General features: G+C 58.2%; 1 long non-coding RNA gene across 1 annotated transcript; it reads right to left on the bottom strand.

The window, feature by feature from the left end:
* Window positions 1-235: 235 nt before the first annotated feature.
* On the bottom strand, window positions 236-5953 carry LOC123594910. Its single transcript, XR_006710931.1, has 2 exons — window positions 5705-5953; window positions 236-1963 (listed from the first exon to the last, which is right to left on the bottom strand). It is a non-coding gene; the product is annotated as an uncharacterized LOC123594910 (long non-coding RNA).
* Window positions 5954-19173: the final 13220 nt, after the last annotated feature.

Genomic DNA, 19173 nt, shown 5'->3' with positions numbered 1-19173 from the left:
TGCATTTCTGCACTTTATAGAATATTGAATAGACTTCATTATTTCTTTCAATACTGGAGTGCATTCCGCCGTTTGATTACCTGAACCAGAAGCATTTCCATACGCCATCCATCACCCTGACCAGTGCAAAGCACTGAATATTCAGATTAAATTGGAACTTTTTCCCTACGAATAAGGAATTGGATTGTATTCTGTAATATACAGTGTCTCCGGGGACAGGAAATTGAGTTGAAGGTTGCGGAAGGCGAGTAAGGAAATTTTATTATCCAAATACAAAATTCTTTTCCGTATCATCAGACCCTGAAACGGAGCCATGGGGAACCAGGGGGTCAGCAGAGAATTCCATCAGAGATGAAAACGGAAAAGGGGGCATTTTTCGATGTAACTTTTATTTCTCCAAACGAGTGCTGAGCACGGGACAAAGAGGTATTTGTCAAGGTCTGTGGCCTTCCTCTGACAGATCAGGAAGCAGTCTCGATGAATTAAAAACGAGGCAAAGCACCTCCAGGAAGTTTCGTGCTTGGAGGCCAGAAGGCGGAGCCCTGAGGGGGCTCACACGTCCCTCGTGCACCCCAGGCACAGAGATGGTGCCCACGTGTCCGTCCCGTGCTCCCTGTGCTGCACTGAGCATCGCAGCCATTCGACCTCAAGGAGAGGACACAGCCGGCCTTTTCCTCCACTCCTGCCCCAACCCAGAGATTCACTCTCTGGAGAACGGAAATAGGTTTCCACGACACGTACAGAGCAAAGACCGACCGATACCTCTTAAAACAAAAACAAAAACAAAACAAACAAACAGACAAAAAACAAACAAAACCCTCACGCTCTCTCATGAGACCTAGCACCAGGCATCCCCGGGCATTCTTTGGGAGAAGGACTGACCTCCTTGGACTTTCCCCCGATGTTCAAAATACACAAAATGGGCCAAGTGTGCTCATTAGACAGAGTAGCTCGAGCCTCCTCGAGGCCCACTCGTACCAGCTGGATCAAAGCACAGATGCCTGGTTTTATTTCACTAGAGTCTTCCCATTTTAACAAGGACCCAGGGTGTTAGTTCCTGGGGCATCCATAACAAATTCCCATAACCTGGGTGCATAAAACCACAGGAATTCATGCTCTCCCAGGTCTGGAGACTAGAAGTCTGACATCCAGGCAGGGCAGGGATCCTGATCCTGGTGGGGCAGGACCACTGAGATCCACAGGGGCAGGACCACTGAGATCCACAGGGGCAGGACCACTGAGATACAGGAGGGGCAGGGCCGCTGAGATCCAGCCAGGGCAGGACCGCTGAGATCCAAGCAGGGCAGGACCGCTGAGATCCAGGAGGGGCAGGACCGCTGAGATCCAGCCGGGGCAGGACCACTGAGATCCAGGCAGGGCTGTGCTCCCTCCTGAGGCTCCAGAGGAGGGTCCTTCCTGCCTCTTCCAGCTTCTGGGGCTCCAGGCGTCCCTGGGCTCGTGGCTGGGTCCCTCCTGTCTCTGCCTCCGCCTTCACGTGGCTTCTCCTCTGTGTCTGTCTCTCTTCTTCTGTCTCTCCTAAGGACATCGTCATTGGATACAGGACCACTGTGATAGAGGACGGTCTTATGTCAGATCCTTTACGTCATCACATCTGTAAAGACCTATTTCGAATGAGGGTCCCCTTCCCAGGTTTGAAAGTCGAGACGTGGACATAACTTTTGGGGTTGCCACTGAACACGCACACCCAGGGTGGGGGGAACAGTCACTTACATAAGAACAAAAGTTTCGCTTTTCAGGCCCACGCTCGGCTTGTGAGCACGTCCACCTGATTTTCAGGTGACGGCCCCACCGGCCAACATCTGCAAATGCCTGGTCGCTTCATCCTTTAAATAAGGCTGGTTCAAGCCCTGCATTGCGCTCTGTGCTGACAGCTCGGAGCCTGGAGCCTGCTTCGGATTCTGTGTCTCGCTCTCTGATTCTCCCCCACATGCACTCTCTGTCTCTAAAAATAAAAACACATTTAAAAAAATTTAAAAATTGAGGGGAAACTCACATAATGTAAAGATAACTACTTCCAACTGTACATCTCAGGAGCATTTAACACTGTCCCAAAGTTGTGCAACCACCAGCTCTGTCTGGTTCCAGAACATTCTCAGCCCCTCCAAAAGGACACCCTGTCCCCCTAGGCATCAATGCCCAGCGCCGTCCCCAGCAGCTGAGGGCCATTAATCTTTCTGTTTGCATGGATTTGTGTATTCTGGACATTTCACATAAAATGAATCACACACTCCGTGCCCAGACTCACCTGCCAGACTTTAAGTGTGTGTTTCTTTTGAGAGCGTGCACGCATCTGGGTGAGAGCAGACAGTGAGCAAGACAGAAGCCCAAGCAGGCTCTGTGCTGACAGCACAGAGCCCAGTACAGGCCCTGAACTCACAGACCACGAGATCACGACCTGAGCCAAAGTCGGACGTTTAAGCGACTGAGCCACCCAGGCGCCCCTCAACCCTGCAGTTTCAAAGTTCTCGGTGTCGTCTCTACAATTCTGATTGCAAAGCAGCCCATTCTTGTCTGAACTGGTTGCTGTCTTTCGGGTTGTAATTTATCAAATGCAGACAGTAACAAGCAGCCTGCCACTTTGATTTCTGATCCTTTCCCCGTATTTGTCTCTTTCTCTCCTCACACTTGCACATTCTACCAGGTAATTGTGCACTGCATTGCCTAATTATATAAATTGCCGCTTCCTCCCCATTAGACTAGGAAACCTTTGAGATCATGAACTTTTATTTCTCTGTGTCCTCAGGCTTGTACAATACTCTCAGAAACCCAGTAGGAGGCAGTTTAATCATGCTGCGTTCCAGCAAAATAAATACACTGTAAGCAAATTGAAACAGAAAGAACTGGGGTGCCTGGGTGGCTCAGTCGGTTGAGCGTCCGACTGGCTCAGGTCACGATCTCACATACATGAGTTCCAGCCCCACGTCGCACTCGGTGCTGACAGCTCGGAGCCTGGAGCCTGCTTCGGAGTCTGTGTCTCCCTCTCTCTCTCTGCCCCTCCCCTGCTTGCACTCTCTCCCTCTCTCTCTCTCAAAAATAAACATTAAAAAAATTAAACATAAATAAAAAACAAAACTGGGCTCTTGAATCAGGAAAATAGACGGACGTCTGAAAAAAAAAAACAAAAACGCACACGTGCATAACCTCTGTAAAACTCTTTCCTGTGGATAAAAGGGCAAATCTGAACCACCTCCAGTCTTTTTTTAAGCATTTATGATTTTTCCATTCTCTTTAGTTTGTTTAGAGCTGCCATAAATTCGTTTCATTTTTGTTGTTTTGCTCAACATTTTTATTTGTCTCTGAAATCTTTTTATCTTTAAGCAATCTCTCCATGCACGTGGGGCTGGAACTCACAACCCCGAGATCAAAAGTTGCTTGTTCCTCTGGCTGAGCCAGCCCGGCGGCCCCTTCTTTGGAAGCTTATTAAAACATGACCTAACAAACTAAAATTACTTTTCAATTACCAGGTCCATAGGGCATTTTACCTAAAATCCCATTGCTTAGGTTGGAAAGTGTTAATGGATGTTCTCTCTGCTTTTTGTCCTGGGGGCAGTGACACCGTAGAACAAAACACAATGACCCTAAACAGCCTTTGCTGCAAAAACTTCCCAAGGCCACTTCATCCATGGTTCTGCCTCTGGAAACCTATCATGGGAGGACCACCCTGCTTTGAATCAAGGGAGAGGCAGTGATGCTGGGTCTGGGCTGTCTGAGTCCCACAGGGAAGGGGGTGCAGGGGAGACGGGCTGGCTCCCAAGAAGGAAACGATCCAGCGACGACAATGCAACATCATGGAAGGTGCCCGTCAGCTCTCCCCACCGTTGCTGAGTGTTCAAGGCTCGACACAGGAAAAGACGAGACCCCTACCCTTCCAAACTGTACGAAAGGACGTCTCATTGAGCAAGAGACAAAACCAAATGTTGGAAAGGAAATCCGTGAGGAGCAAAGTGCAGCAAAAAAAACTGAGGAAGAGAGAAGCAGAATTCATAAATAGTATGCAGACGGGCCAATCCGAAGACGCTCTGACACAAGTTCAAATGGCTCCTCGTTAGCTTTTGACAGGAAGTCTCTCGAAATCAAACACATGCACATGGGCGGCTATCCTGGGGTTCGTTTTAAGGGTAGAAACAAAGCTTGTTCAAGAGAAGAAAAAGCAACTCGTTTTGGAGGAACACACTTGGCAGAACTAGACTCGATCGCCCTGTGCAGCTGCACAAAGCAGGCGTCTTTGCAGCTTAGGGTCAGCCGGGGACCTGGGAGATGCAACCTCGCGGGCGCTGTCTTTGGGGCGTCTTTCCTTCCCAAGTCCAAATGCGCCATCCGCCTCCTCGGCTCTGCAGGCACGCACATTGTTATTTTGTTAGTCATGTTACTCGGTGATGGGAGGCAAGAGAGTCTGCCTGTCCGAGGCTGAGGACGTGCAGACCAGCTGGTTCGAGGGGCCAGGTGAGTTGTCCACAGAGGAAACTGCACTCGGGTGGATGAACGAAGGTGCCTGAGAACCATGCCAGCACCCTCCTCTCCAACCTCCCCCTGGATAATACCCCAGGGAAGTTGACCCAGCTGTTCCTTGCCCCCCACCCCCGGAATGCAGAATCTTCCGGAATCTACCTCTCTCCACTGGCACGCTCCCCACCCCCACCCGTCTCTCCTGGGAGCCTCTTGACACCCCCTGGAAGTCAGGCAGGACGGGGGGGCGGGGGGGGCATCCTTCCTGTAATCAGCAGACTTTGCTCCTGTTTAGGGGCGACCGTGCACAACCCTAGCCCGGGGGGGGGGGGGTTTCGGGGCCCCACAGCACGTTTGTCCTCCCAGGCCAGGATCTTTGCGGGGGCCAGCACATACTGAGGGTGCATTCTGTTTCTGTCCCGGACCTTATTTCTGTCCGGCTGGCAACCGCACAGGCACTGCCTTGGGCCCCACCACTGCGCCCCGGGCCCCGGGCATATAAAGCCACCTTGTACAGGCGCTCAAAAAAGCCCTTTCCCCGCCAAAACCACAGCGATGCACGGGGCAGTGAGTGGCAGCTCCTTCGCAGACCCGGGGTGAAAGGCGCATTTGTTCCTGGACAAGATGTCTGTATGTGATAAACCCAAAGGGCCATCTGTATTAATATTTACTTCTCTCCAGAAATGACAGTATGGCACACAAGCATTTTCCTTCCCAATTAACAGAAACAACTTCACAGAATTCCTGCGTTATGGCGCCCTCCCGAAGAGAGCATACGCCGATTTTTATCTGTAGGTAACGAAACACAGACTGGGTTTGAAATCATCACACACACAAAATAAAACCAGAGGGTTAGTGAGTCTAGCTATATATACTTATACTGCTGAGAAGCAGAATCCAGCTCGTAAAACCTTTAAAGTTACCCCTAAAAGAGGGAGCAGACCCCAGTGAAAACTTTTTTTTTTTTTTTTTTTTGCAAAATCACGTTAGGAAGAAGAAAACAACTTTGAGACACAAAAGGAAGGAGGTGCCTGTAGTGCAACGTGCGTGACTGAACGAGTCTGTTAAAAGCACAAACGGAAATAGGCTACGGGGCGGGGGGCGTGCAAAAGGCCATTTCAGTAACTAATTTCACCTCCGGCAAAAGAGATTTATTATTTTTGCAATTACAAAAGCAGTACGTTCTCACGCTAAGCATCCAATTTTTAAGAGATCTACGTCTCCAAACCTTCCTTACCGTGTGAGAAACAAAATTAACGTAAACGGGGTTGCCTACTTATGAAATCTGCAGCCCCAGCCTCGAGCTCGCTCTCGACAGCCGCAGCGCGCAGTCGCGTTCTTGTGCTCGGCGGGCACGCACTGCGCATGCCCGCGCGCGCTCCCGGTGCGCACCCACTGCGCATGGCCGCCCGTGGTCGGCCCGGCAGACGCCATGCCGGCTCGCTCCCGGCTGGCACGTACTGCGCATGGCCGAACCGGCAGGCTACATCGCCACCTCACCCCGCCCCCCCCCACCCCGCCATCACGGCCAGCACGCACGCGCGGCGCATGCTCCCACTTCCGCGGCCCTCCGGTCTCGCGGGCGTGTGCCGCACCCCGAAAAAAGCCTAAAAGCAGAACGTGGTCATGTCCGGCGGCCGCCGCTCTTGCGTCCCCATCCTCGTAAAGCCCCTACATCCCCGCAGAGCCCCCCGGCGAGGCCCCAGCCGGTCCCGTGCACGCCGGCCTGCGGCGCCCGGGGCCGCCGTGATGACGCCACGCGTCGCGGTGACGCACGACGTAGGCGACCTTCTTTGGGAGCGCGGCCGGCGCGCCCGTTTTGAAGCTGCCCTGAGCTGCGCGGGCCTCTCCGCGGTCCTGCCGGTCCGCCTCCGCTGGGCCTCGGGGTCCGCGCAGCCTCCGAGGCGCCCGCGGCGCCCTCAGGCCGGAACCCCGCCGGCGGCGCCCTCAGGCCGGAACCCCGGCACTGCCCTCACCCGCGTCCCCGGACCCCGGGCTCCGGGCCTGCGAACCCCGCCTCCCCGGGAACCCGGCCTCAGTTGCGAACCCCGCCTCCCCGGGAACCGGGCTCGGGGCCTGCGAACCCCGCCTCCCCGGGAACCCGGCCTCAGTTGCGAACCCCGCCTCCCCGGGAACCGGGCTCGGGGCCTGCGAACCCCGCCTCCCCGGGAACCCGGGCTCAGTTGCGAACCCCGCCTCCCCTTGGACCCGGGCTCCGGGCCTGCGAGCCCCGCTTCCCCGGACCCCGGGCTTCGCTGCGAGCCCTGCCTCCCTGGGCTTCCGACCTGCTACCCCCACCTGCCCGGACCCGGACCCTAGGCCCGCAACCCCCCACCGGCGGCCTTCATCTGCCCCGCCGAGGTGCATTCAGGCCAGACCCCGGTTCCTGGCGTCAGGCGGGGGTGCACACGGTGGAGGGGGCTCCTGGGGAAGGAGCGTCCGAGTCTCGGAGATGCCGCCCGGCAAAGTCCTGCAGCCCGTCCTGAAAATGAAGGTGGACGAGCTGTTCTTGTGCTGGCTCAGCGAGTCCAGCACGCAGACGATGCTGCAGGATTGCTTGCAAAGGATCAAGACGCCCGGGAGGACCGAGATGGGCGCCGGGGACGCGGGGCAGCCCGGGCCCCTGTTGGCAGCGGCAGCCCCCGCCTGCAAGCCCGGTGTGTTCGATAGCCTGGGGGCGCCCAGCCCGGCCCCCGCGTCCGCCGCGCTCCCGCTGGGAGCCGCCACTAGCCCCAGGAGTGGGCCACACGTTCGAGGGCCTCCTCGTAGATCCGCAGGGACCAGAGTAGTAAGTGACTCTTGCTTCTGCTAACAGCTACGAAGGTAACTTGGGTCGCATGTCCACGTGTGGCTCGGTGGTGGTGGAGGAGGCCGGTGGGAGAACGTCGGCCGTGAAAACTTTCATATTTAGGCTGGTTTTTTTTCCCCCTGAAGGAAGCCCCACAGCTGAAAAATTTTATTATTGCCCGAGTCCCAGGTTGGTCGGAATTTTGAAGTTTGTGTCCAATTTCTTCGACTTTGGGTTTTAGGCATCCGCTTCTCGGCAGTTTATCCCCCGCTTCAGTAAGAATCTTAGAGGTTTCATCCCTCACTTGTCTACTTCTGCCCTTAAATCGTCTGCAATAGAGTCGGTCAGAGGTGTACAAGACTGTTGATTCCTAGCATTTAATACTGCGTCCGCGTAGAGTAATAAAACGTCCCCAGGTGTGACACAAAAAGGTGTGGTTGGGTGTGCACAATGTACCTACTGTAGTCCTAAAGCCTGCAGTGTTCAGAACGTTCCAGGGGAACTTGTTGGTGACGTTGTAAACGTTTCCATTGGACCTAGCGTCCTGTCCACCACGCCAAGCTATCAGAGTACCGCTGAGTCACTGGTTTCCCAAGCACGAACGGACATGGCGAGCTATACGGCCCTGCAGAGACCTGCTTGGCCCTAAATTACTGCTGGCTTTCTGAGCTGTTCTAAGGGATCTAGGACGCTTCCCAGAAAGTCCGTCTCCAAGGACACGGGAAGCAGTCCCCAAGGCAGAGCTAGAGACCACGCGGCTTATCTCTACACCTGCAGGCCCCCCCTCCCCCGACCATCCCTTGAGCTCTGGCCCAGTTCCCTGCCCCCCTGAACTGCACGGCCTCAGGGCTCTAGAGCATTTTGCCCGAATCGCTCGTTTTCTGAAGCAGTGGGATGTGTGACAAGGGCCAGAACTCAGAAAGCTCACTCTAGTGGGGACAGTCTTATCCATCCCCAACATGGCATTCGTAGTCACCGGGATTGCTGAGGTCCCCAATGTGGCATTCAGAGTCCCCAGGATTGCTGAGGTCCCCAACGTGGTATTCGTAGTCCCTGGGGTTGCTGAGTTCCCTGATGTGGCATTCATAGTCCCCAGGATTGCTGAGGTCCCCGACGTGGCATTCGTAGTCCCCGGGATTGCTGAGGTCACCAACGTGGCATTCATAGTCCCCGGGATTGCTGAGGTCCCCGACGTGGCATTCGTAGTCACCGGGATACCTAAGGTCCCCAACATGGCATTCGTATTCCCCGGGATCGCTGAGGTCCTCAGAATGGCATTCACAGCATCCGGGAATGTGAGCTCGTACTACGCGAACTGCCCGCTTTGTGTTTCGGTACGTTGCGGTCATAAAGCCCAACACCACTCAGAAGTGAATTCTTGTATTTTGTGACCGTGTGACCTTGTGTGAACGCTCTTGGGGCTGGAGGTATTGGCAGGTCAGCCCTGCCCGAGGAGGGCCACTTGGGTGAACAGGACGTATTTCTGTAGGGCAACCAACGAGGCACAGACAAGTGGGGATTAAGTTCCTCGGGTGCTCGAAGCAGGGAGAGCTTGGTTGTCTCCACTGGGAGAAATTGCAGGAACCGAGGGGACTCGGGGAAATCACTGGACTTAGTGGGAAGGGGCGAAGGGCGGGCGTTGCAGGAAGGAAGTTCAGATGGGCGACCCGATGAGTGTCCTGCCCTGTGGCCTGAGCGGGCTGACAGCGGAGGGCCTGCGGATGAGCCGGGACCCGGTGGCTGTGCGCCTGAGGGGTTGGCGGGGACGCAGCGCTCTGGGCTGGGACGCGCGCTTGCTTCCACCGCTGGCTGCGCGGGCGTCTGAAACGTGTGCGTGCCGTGCGGGCGGGGAGTGCCCAAGACCCTCGGGTCGGGATGCTGGGAGACGCTGGCAGGTGTGTGGACCTGCAGGGAGTCTGGGCGCAGGAGGGGTCACGGAGGGTCAGGCAGGTCCGCACGCCGGAGTCACAGAGGTCGGCGGGAACCGCTCGCGGAGGCCCGGTGGAAATAGTTTCCTCCTCTGGTTCGCGGTTTCCGTGACCAGCGCAGGGAGTGGTTTTGAGGGAGAGCAGACGGAATGCCTTTTTCCCCAAGAATTTTCAGAAAGTAGTGACGATCTTGTGTGGGATTTGAAGTTGGCTTTAAACGCGTCTTCACGTATTTGGAATTTTATGGACCGTATCCGTTGAATTTCGAGAACGAGTTACCCGAGAGGACCCATCTTTTTACTGGGTCCCGATGGTAAGGCTCCTTCCAATAGTCCCTATGAGCGCATTGCGTCAGGCCGCGATTACAGAGACCTGATATCCAGCCGCGGGCGGGCGGGCGGGCAGGGCACGGCACGGAGGGCTGGTGCTCGGGGCTCTGAGGCACAGATTCTCACCGCGGAGAAACCCTTCCCACGGGCACAGACACACGACGGCTGACCGCGAGCCCTTTGCAGCCCAGCGGCTTGGGTTCCGCAGCTGGGAGGGAGGGGCGGGAGGAGCGCGGGCCGTGGAAACGACACACGGCAGCCCCGACGCGCACGGAGTGCAGGGTGGCCGTGTGCGTGACCCGCCCAGGGACGCTCGCTAGGCACAGGTGGCTCCGTGTGTTTGGCCGACGTGTTATGTGAGAGGGGCACCGGGCACGTCTTCCCGGCTCTACGTGGGCAAAGCGGGGTCCTGAGCAGGAAGGGCTCCGTGCATCCGTCACCCGCGATCCCAACCGGCATGTCTCTGCCGCTCAGAACACTAACTGCGTCTGCGGAAGCTCTTTTGAAGGGAAGCCAGAGCGTAACGTGAACGGGCTGTTTACCTACGTCCTCTCCCAGCGACAAAGCCCAGGAGACGCAGGTCGAGGTGCCGGGCGTCCTGTGGGGCTGGTGGGCGCGGCTGCCACGTGCAAAGGACACGGCACGGTGACGACAGCAGCTGAGGGCCCAGCTTGCCCAGTGACTGGCTGAGGGCTCCTCCGGCCCCTCCGGGGGGCGTGCGTCCCAGTGACCTCCTGCCGCCCTATTTTTCTTAAAGTATTTTTTTAATCTCGGAAAGAGGAGAGCGTCAGTGGGCAGAGGGGCCGAGGGAGAGAGAGCTGAGCTCTGAGGCCGACACAGGCCTCGATCCCGTGACCCTGAGACCGTGACCTGAGCCGGAAGCAAGAGTCGCTTGCTCCACCCGCTGCTGAGCCCCCCGGGAGCCCCCCAGTCACCTTGCGCCACTTTAATTCGCGTCCCGTAGAGGAAACGACGTGTCCTGAGATGAGCACCTGAATCGCACGGATGACGGCCTAGTTCTCCGTCACGTCCCGGAGCGTTTTCAGCGCACACGGCTGAGAAAGGAGTCACTCCTCACCCCCGGAGGACTTCAGTCGGAGCCGTGCCAACGCGCCCGCTGACGGCACGCTTCTGCCTGCCGCAGACGCCGCTGAGTAAATGGTTGGCTGTAAACCCTACAGCCACATGTCAGATGTTTGACGCTTTAAAAACGTTCTTAAAACATCAAGAGCGCTTCCTGCGAAACATAGTTTGTGCCTCACTCTTCCTTCCTTCCCCAAAAGTCTTTTCCCCCAAGAAATGGTAATTAACTTCAGAAAAACGTTCATGCATACAGTGCCCTAAGACGAGTCCTAATTTGTTTCTTAAAAAGCTAATAGGCAGCGGATAAGAGTCCTGTGAGGTTTGGGGCGCCCTGGTGGCTCAGCGGGTTAAACATCGGACTCTTGGTCTCGGCTCAGGTCATGATCCCGCGGTTCACGAGTTGGAGCCCCACATGGGGCTTCACGCGCACAGGGCGGAGCCTGCTTGGGATTCTCTCTCCTCCTCTCTCTGCTCCTCTGCCACTCGCTGTCCGTGTCTCTCTCAAAATAAATAAACTTTAAAAAAAAAGAGCCCTGTGAGGCTCAGGTGGCAGAGAGGCGGGCAGGTCTTGGACTGTGCACGCGGAGCCCAGGACGCTTCCCTCCGCGGCCCCACGGGCAGGTCCAGCCTGGGACCTGGTTGTCCCTGGGAGCGGGTCCTCCCGGGGAGCAGGCCCAGCAGGTGTCACTCCCCTCCGCGGTGCCGCCCGAGGACCACGGGACTCAGGGAAGTGTGGACGCGCCGGGTGTCCCGTCCCCACAGGGACCTTCGCTTGTCTGCAGCCCCGAAGGATGTGCTCGCCCCTCAAGGAGAAGGTGATGCAGACTCAACGGCGGTCGAAAGCAGTGGCCCCCAGCGCTGGTGCCCTTCACGGTCACGTCTGCATTGTGTTGCTGATGCCGTCCCCCCCGGTGAAGCCCCTCCTGATCCGAGACCTGGGGGAGCGGTTCAGCAGCGTCTGGGCTCGTGGCCGGGCCCTCAGTCTTTATGAACGAAGGGTCCTGGGCGTCCAGCCGGCTCTCGTGGTGCCTGCTGCACCCCACCCATCGCTCCCTCCCTCCCCACGCTGCCCCTCTGCTTTCCCCACACCCCTGCACTGCAGGGCTCGCCCTGGCTGACCCACGCTCCCTGGTCACCCTGCGGGCCTCTCCTGGGCTGTCACTGAGGCCCTCCTTCCCACAGGCTGGTGGCTCCTGGAGCTGCCCTAACGGAGACCAGTGAGCAGCTCAGAACCACAGGAGTGAATCCCCCAGCTCTGGAGACCAGAAGGCCGAGACCCAGGCGGGGCAGGACCACACTCCCTCCGGAGGCTCCTTCCTGCCTCTTCCAGCTTCTGGGGCTCCAGGCGCCCCTGGGCTCGTGGCCGCGTCCCTCCCGTCTCTGCCTCCGGCGTCGCGGGCCTTCTCCTCTGCGTGTGTGTCCCTCTTCTGTCTCTTACAAGGACACCCGCCGTTGCATTCAGGGCCCCCCTCGTCCAGGATGAGCCCACCTCCGATCGTTCACTCCACCTCCTCTGCAAAGACCCAGTTGCCAAGTAAGGCGCGCTTCTGAGGTTCTGGGTGCGGGGTCCCTGCCCCCTCCCACTCCCGTCTCTCACCCCACCCGAGGACACCTGACGGGACGTGCTCGGCAGGTGTATTTTCCTAACCTGTCTTCCCCAGCTGACTATAAGCTCCAGCAGGCACTGGTTTCATCCTTCTGCCCCCTGCTCCTTCCCCGGGGCCTGGACACAGAGCACGGTGCCCACAGATGGCTGTGGCGTGCAGGCGCGAGAAGAGGGTCACGCCACATTGCCCGGCTGGAGCCCGTGGCACCCGTGCGAATGTAGGAGTAGAGACGGCAGAGAGAGAAAGGGAGATTAATTCACAAGTGAGCCTTGTTGCAGCGGCTTCCGGGGCACGACGGCCAAGGTACAGAACCCTCTGTCCTCCAGGTTCCCACGAGTCGGGGCCACGAGCACCCACCCACCCGTGGCTACTTTGGAGAAGCTCGCGTCCCGCGCCTGCTTTGGTGGAGCTGGTGGAGCCCGGGCCGTGGGACGTGCTGCTCCTTGGTGTGTGTGTCTGCGCTCGCCTCTCTTCATTGCGCAGCTGGCCTCCCGTGCGTGCGTCCGCCACGGGCTGTTCGTCACTCCGTATCGACGGGTCCCGCGGTCGCGTCCGCTCTTTGCTGTGAGTGACGCTGCGGGGAATGTTCGCGTCTGGGTCTTTGTGGACACGCGTTTTCACTTCTCGTGGACCGGGCCTGCGGACTCGTGTGGGAAGCGCGTGTCACCTCCACGACAGAGCCAAAAGCTCTCCTACAAGCCGTCCGGTCCCGTGCGCGTGCGGGTTCTCGCCGCGGGTCCGGTGCGCGTGCACGTCCTCGTGTCCGCCAGCGTGTGTGCAGGTTCTCGCACTTCTGCCTCCCCGCCGGCACCGCGAGTCCTGAGACGTTTTGTTCCAGCCGCTGGGGCCAATGTGTTGTGCCTCGCGGTTTCATTTGCGCTCTGATCTCTGCTTTCCGGTGAAGGTGAGCGAGTTTTCAGCGGCTCTTTCGCTGACATGAAGCCTCTTTTCCAGTCTTTTCCCTGCTTTCAAAATCGGGGTACCTTTTAGTGATTGAGTTGTAAGAGCTCTTTCTATATAACCTGGATGCGAGTCCTTTGTAAGCTCCATGTTTTCCAGGAAATAAGGTGCGGGGGCTCCGTGAGGAGGGGGGTGCAGGATGTCCATGAGAAGGGGGGGGGTGCAGGGGTCCATGAGGAGGGGGGGTACAGGGGTTCCATGAGGAGGTGTGCAGGGGCTCCATGAGGAGGGGGGTGCATGGTGTCCATGAGGAGGGGGGTGCAGGGGTCCATGAGGAGGGGGGTGCAGGGGTCCATGAGGAGGGGGGGTGCAGGGTGTCCATGAGGGGGGGGGTGCAGGGGTCCATGAGGAGGGGGGGTGCAGGGGCTCCGTGAGGAGGGGGGTGCAGGGTGTCCATGAGGAGGGGGGGTGCAGGGGTCCATGAGGAGGGGGGGTGCAGGGGCTCCGTGAGGAGGGGGGTGCAGGGTGTCCATGAGAAGGGGGGGTGCAGGGGTCCATGAGGAGAGGGGGTGCAGGGGTCCATGAGGAGGGGGGGTACAGGGGTTCCATGAGGAGGTGTGCAGGGGCTCCATGAGGAGGGGGGTGCATGGTGCCCATGAGGAGGGGGTTGCAGGGGCTCCGTGAGGAGGGGGGTGCAGGATGTCCATGAGAAGGGGGGGGTGCAGGGGTCCATGAGGAGGGGGGGTACAGGGGTTCCATAAGGAGGTATGCAGGGGTTCCATGAAGAGGGGGGTGCATGGTGTCCATGAGGAGGGGGTTGCAGGGGCTCCGTGAGGAGGGGGGTGCAGGGGTCCATGAGGAGGGGGGGTGCAGGGGCTCCGTGAGGAGGGGGGTGCAGGGTGTCCATGAGGAGGGGGGTGCAGGGTGTCCATGAGGAGGGGGGGTGCAGGGGTTCCATGAGGAGGTGTGCAGGGGCTCCATGAGGAGGGGGGTGCAGGGTGTCCATGAGGAGGGGGGTGCAGGGTGTCCATGAGGAGGGGGGGTGCAGGGGTTCCATGAGGAGGTGTGCAGGGGCTCCATGAAGAGGGGGGTGCAGGGTGTCCATGAGGAGGGGGGGTACAGGGGTTCCATGAGGAGGTGTGCAGGGGCTCCATGAAGAGGGGGGTGCAGGGTGTCCATGAGGAGGGGGGGTGCAGGGGTCCATGAGGAGGGGGGGTGCAGGGGCTCCGTGAGGAGGGGGGTGCAGGGTGTCCATGAGGAGGGGGGGTGCAGGGGTCCATGAGGAGGGGGGGTGCAGGGGCTCCGTGAGGAGGGGGGGTGCATGGTGCCCATGAGGAGGGGGTTGCAGGGGTCCATGAGGAGGGGGGGTACAGGGGTTCCATGAGGAGGGGGGGTACAGGGGTTCCATGAGGAGGTGTGCAGGGGCTCCATGAAGAGGGGGTGCATGGTGTCCATGAGGAGGGGGTTGCAGGGGCTCCGTGAGGAGGGGGGTGCAGGGTGTCCATGAGGAGGGGGGGTGCAGGGGTCCATGAGGAGGGGGGGTGCAGGGGCTCCGTGAGGAGGGGGGTGCAGGGTGTCCATGAGAAGGGGGGTGCAGGGGTCCATGAGGAGGGGGGGTACAGGGGTTCCATGAGGAGGGGGGGTACAGGGGTTCCATGAGGAGGTGTGCAGGGGCTCCATGAGGAGGGGGGTGCATGGTGCCCATGAGGAGGGGGTTGCAGGGGCTCCGTGAGGAGGGGGGTGCAGGGTGTCCATGAGGAGGGCGGGTGCAGGGGTCCATGAGGAGGGGGGGTGCAGGGGCTCCGTGAGGAGGGGGTGCAGGGGTCCATGAGGAGGGGGGGTGCAGGGTGTCCATGAGGAGGGGAGTGCAGGTGCAGGGGCTCCTCGAGGAGGGGGTCCAGGCGTCCGTGGCGGTGGGGGCTGCTGTCCTGAGGCTCCCGGAAGGTACCTGCATGGCTGTCTCGCTTCCCAGGCTGACGCCTTGGCCGGGGATGCGTGTCTGTCACCTTTTGTGCCACCTCGTGTGCCTGTCACCTTTTGAGGGCCCGCCCCCTCCCTGCACCTGCAGAGACGCTGCAGAGGGAGCGGGGCCACCGTGCCCGACGCGGGCCGGGTCTTGAATGGGCGGTGGTCCGCCAGTAGGACCCTCAAAATTCCCTTCCGCTGCGGAGACCCCCCCCCCCCCCCAGCCCGCTCCCCAGCGTAGCCAGTGATTCGGCAACACCTGTGTCCTCCCGCAGCTGTGTTCTGAATGGCTGCCCTGGGACACAGATCACGGGCGGTCGAGCTCCCCGGTGTCCCCTGCCCGGTTGTCGTGTCCTTGCTGCGTCGTGTGGGGGTACCACGGCCTGTCCCCGGGTGGCTCCCCCTGTGCTCAGCGTCACGATGGGCTCTGCCGAGGACATCTGCAAACGAGTTTTGTGCGGGCCCGTGTTTTCCTTCGTTTCTGTCAGGTTCGTACCGAACGTGGAAATACTGGGTTTCGTGGGAGATGCACACATCACGTTTGAAAAAACTGCCAGACTGTTTTCCAAAGTGGTTGCGGCGTTTTACATCCCACAAGGGAGGACCCAGGGCTCTGGTTCCTGCATTTCCTCAGCAGCCCTGGGTATCGCCAGGGATTCTTAACACGCTTTCTGGAACGTGGGCGTGTTGGGTCTCACTGCTTCCTTGTCCTGTCCTGTTTCCAGTAGGCTCCGCGCCCAGCTGGGAGCCCAGTGTGGGGCTTAAAGTCACAATCCTGAGATCGAGACCTGAGCCGGAATCCAGAGTCAGACACTTACCTGACTGACCCCCCCCCCCCCGCCCCAGGAGCCCCACCGTGGTTTTCATACATGCTTCCTAAAACCTAACGGTGTTGAGCATCTCTCCATATGTGGTTTGTTGGTTTCTTTCTTTTTGTTTTGGGTTGTATGTCTTTGCTGACGTGTTGATTCAAATCTTTTACCTGTTTTCTCTTCGTTAGGCTCTGAGTTGTATTATTGTTAGTGTTCTCTGTGTGTGTGTATACTACTCCCATAAGAGACTGAGGATTTGCGAAGTCTGCAGCCCTGTGACTTTCTCTTTTTACTCTTGTCTTTGAAGCAGAAGAGTTTGTAATGTTCGCGAACTACAATTTATCGATTATTTTCTTTTTTGTCCCGAAAAGGGCATACCGTAACCTAAGCACTCTTTGCGAGACTTGGCTCAAAAAGATTTTGTCCTGTTTCTGTTAGAAGTTTCGTAGATTTTTCTTTTATTTTTTAAAGTTTATTTATTTTGAGACACAGTGCATGTAAGCAGGGGAAGGGCGGAGAGAGAGCATCCCAAGCAGGCTCTGCGCTGTCAGCCCAGCCCCCGCCTCGGGCCCCGTCTCACCTGAGCCGAGATCAAGAGTCGGACACTTAACCCATCGAGCCGCTCCGGCCCCAAATTTTGCCTTTAACTTAGATTTATGGTCCGTTTCGAGTTAGTTTTTATGTGTTGCTCTACGTAAGTTTCTGGGGTTTTTTTTTTTTGGTTTTTGGTTTTTTTTTTTTTGAGTGCCTGGTTATTGCAGCAACATTTTTGAAAAGACGATTGTTTTTCCTTGAATTGTCCTAGACTTTGCCCACAGGCAGTTGGCACAGATGGCTGCATGTTTCTGGAGCATCTTGTGATGCGTGGATGCAAACGTGTGTTTATTCACACGTGGCCCGCCCGGGTGCCGGCCACTGGCCAGCGAGCGGGAGGTCTGGCCTCCAGCTTTGGTCCAGGTTGTGGTGGAAACCCCTTGTCAGTGCTCGCGTGAAGAGGCTGATGAGATGTTCGTGGGGCCTGGCTGCTGTTTGGTCACCTGGTAAGAGTTGGGGCCTGTCTGCTGTTTGGGTCACTTGGTGAGAGTGGGGGACTATCTGCTGTTTGGTCACCTGGGGAGAGTTGGGGGCTGTCTGCTGTTTGGGGTCACCTGGTGAGAGTAGGGGACTGGTGGTGTTTGGGTCACCTGGGAGAGTTAGGGGCTGTGTGCTGTTGGATCACTTGGTGAGAGTTGGGGACCATCTGCTGTTTGGGTCCCTTGGGGAGATTTGGGGGACTGTGTGCTGTTGGGGTCACCCGGTGAGAGTTGGGGCCTGTCTGCTTTTGGTTCACTTGGTGAGAGTTGGGGGCTGTCTGCTGTTTGGTCACCTGGTGAGAGTTGGGGCCTGTCTGCTTTTGGGTCACTTGGTGAGAGTTGGGGGCTGTCTGCTGTTGGGGTCACCTGGGGAGAGTTGGGGGCTGTCTGCTGTTTGGGGTCACCCGGTGAGAGTAGGGGACTGGTGGTGTTTGGGTCACCTGGGGAGAGTTGGGAGCTGTGTGCTGTTGGGGTCACTTGGTGAGAGTGGGGGGCTGTGTGCTGTTGGGGTCACCTGGGGAGAGTTGGGAGCTGTGTGCTGTTGGGGTCACCTGGGGAGAGTTGGGGCTGTCTGCTCTTTGGGTCACTTCGTGTGAGTTGGGGGCTGTCTGCTGTTGGGGTCACTGGGGGAGAGTTGGGGCCTGTCTGCTTTTGGGTCACTTGGTGAGAGCCGGGGGCTCTCTGCTTTTGGGTCACCTGGTGAGAGTTGAGGGCTGTCTGCTGTTTGGGGTCACCTGGTGAGAGTAGGGTACTGACGGTGTTTGGGTCACTTGGTGAGAGTGGGGGGCTGTGTGCTGTTGGGGTCACCTGGGGAGAGTTGGGAGCTGTGTGCTGTTGGGGTCACTTGGGGAGAGTTGGGTGCTGTGTGCTCTTTGGGTCACTTCGGGTGAGTTGGGGGCTCTCTGCTTTTGGGTCACTTGGTGAGAGTTGGGGACCATCTGCTGTTGGGGTCACTTGGTGAGAGTCGGGGCCTGTCTGCTCTTTGGGTCACTTCGTGTGAGTTGGGGGCTGTCTGCTTTTGGGTCATTGGTGAGAGTGGGGGGCAGTGTGCTGTTGGGGTCGCCTGGTGAGAGTTGGGGCCTGTCTGCTCTTTGGGTCACTTGGTGAGAGTTGGGGACCATCTGCTCTTTGGGTCACTTGGTGAGAGTCGGGGCCTGTCTGCTCTTTGGGTCACTTCGTGTGAGTTGGGGGCTGTCTGCTTTTGGGTCATTGGTGAGAGTGGGGGGCAGTGTGCTGTTGGGGTCGCCTGGTGAGAGTTGGGGCCTGTCTGCTCTTTGGGTCACTTGGTGAGAGTTGGGGACCATCTGCTCTTTGGGTCACTTGGTGAGAGTTGGGGCTGTGTGCTGTTGGGGTCACCTCGGGAGAGGTGGGGCCTGTCTGCTGTTGGGGTCACCCGTGAGAGTCGGGGACTGTGCTCTTTGGGTCACTCGGTGAGAGTCGGGGGCTGTGTGCTGCTGGGGTCACCCGGTGAGAGTTGGGGACCGTCTGCTGTTGGGGTCACCCGGTGAGAGTTGGGGACCGTCTGCTGTTGGGGTCACCCGTGAGAGTCGGGGACCGTCTGCTCCTTGGGTCACTCGGTGAGAGTCGGGGCTGTGTGCTGTTGGGGTCACCTGGGGAGAGTCGGGGGCTGCAGTCTTGACTCTGCTGGTCCTTGGGGGCCCATGGGCGTGAGCACCTCCCATTTCTTGAGGGCTCTGTGACTCCATCAGCAGGGGTTCTCGGGAGGGACGTAGGTTTTCCTGGTTTGTATCAACTCCTGCAAGGATGCCTTTCCCTGCCTTTGTGATGCCATCGTCTCAGTAACACTCTGAGTTGTCACAGGTGCTGGGTACAGAGACTACGGTTTTGCGCAGTGATCTCCATGAGATTCCATGAGGATCCTCTCTACCTGGGCGGGGCGGGGGGGGGGGTCATACTGTGTGTGAATAGATAGTCGTCCAACTGGGCCTTGAATTTGTTTTCTGGCCTGATTGCTCTGGCTGGGGTGTGCAGGGGGGCTTGTGGGGGAGCCGCGGGGTGGATGGCCGCTGGGTCAAGGGTGACGTTAGCCCGCTGTCTTCCTAGAGGCCGTGTCCCGGTGGGAGAGGTTCCCTCATGTTCCTGGCAAGGGGGCACGTTTAAAGTGAGCCGGCTTTGGATCCGTTCCTCTTGGTAAGATGCCATGACTAGTAATGGGGGGTCACTCTTCCTCTCTGCCTGCCTCCCTCCTTCTCCCTGCCTC

The sequence above is a fragment of the Leopardus geoffroyi genome, chromosome X (genome assembly GCF_018350155.1).
Source record: "Leopardus geoffroyi isolate Oge1 chromosome X, O.geoffroyi_Oge1_pat1.0, whole genome shotgun sequence".
Lineage (NCBI taxonomy): Eukaryota > Metazoa > Chordata > Mammalia > Carnivora > Felidae > Leopardus > Leopardus geoffroyi.
This window is presented reverse-complemented; position numbering and strand designations above follow the sequence as displayed.